We start from the raw sequence: 763 nt of genomic DNA, 5'->3' as shown, positions 1-763 counted from the left end.
ATTGATGTATGTTAGTTCTTTTTTCATGACATTCGTCAGAATATGATATCGAAGCGGAGATGGAATCATAGAGACGTCTAGTGCTTCTCCATAGCACAGTTTCATCCATATTGCTCTTTGATAATCACTGCAGTGAAATAATGAGTTTTAAGCCTCAGGTGTACAGGATAGCACATCCATTGCTCTAACAAGCCCATCCGTCCAACGAAAATCTGTTTATTACCATGAATACAGTTGTTTGTTTGTAAGATGTGAGAGGGAGAGAGCGGTAGAGAGACATGGAGACAGAGGAACGCACTGAGTCAGCGCCTGTATGTGGATGTTTTGAGATGCAGTGTGTGTTTTGTTCAAGACTGCTGCATGTCGTCATCTCCTTTTTTCTCCTTGATGGGCAGAAAACCAAGAGCAGAGGCTCACCCCAGAGTTAAAAGTACCATCACTGATACAATAAGACGGTTCAAAGGGTTGAAATGAAAAATAAATTGGAGATGGGAGCGAAAAAAATGGAGAAGTGGTAAAAGTGTGCACATGTTGTTTTTTGTGTGTATGAGTATGTGTGTGTGTGTGTGTGTGTGTGTATGTGTGTGTGTGTGTCTGTGTGTGTGTGTGTGTGTGTGTGTGTATGTGTGTGTGCGTGCGTGCGTGCGTGCGTGGATTTGTGTGTGTGTTTGTGTGTGTGTGTGTGTGTATGTGAGCGTGTGGGGGGGGGGGGGGTTAGTTTGTGATGGGAGAGAGTAAATAACTAAAAACATCCACATAAAAT

The sequence above is a fragment of the Gadus macrocephalus genome, chromosome 13, assembly GCF_031168955.1.
Source record: "Gadus macrocephalus chromosome 13, ASM3116895v1".
Classification (NCBI taxonomy): domain Eukaryota; kingdom Metazoa; phylum Chordata; class Actinopteri; order Gadiformes; family Gadidae; genus Gadus; species Gadus macrocephalus.
This window is presented reverse-complemented; position numbering follows the sequence as displayed.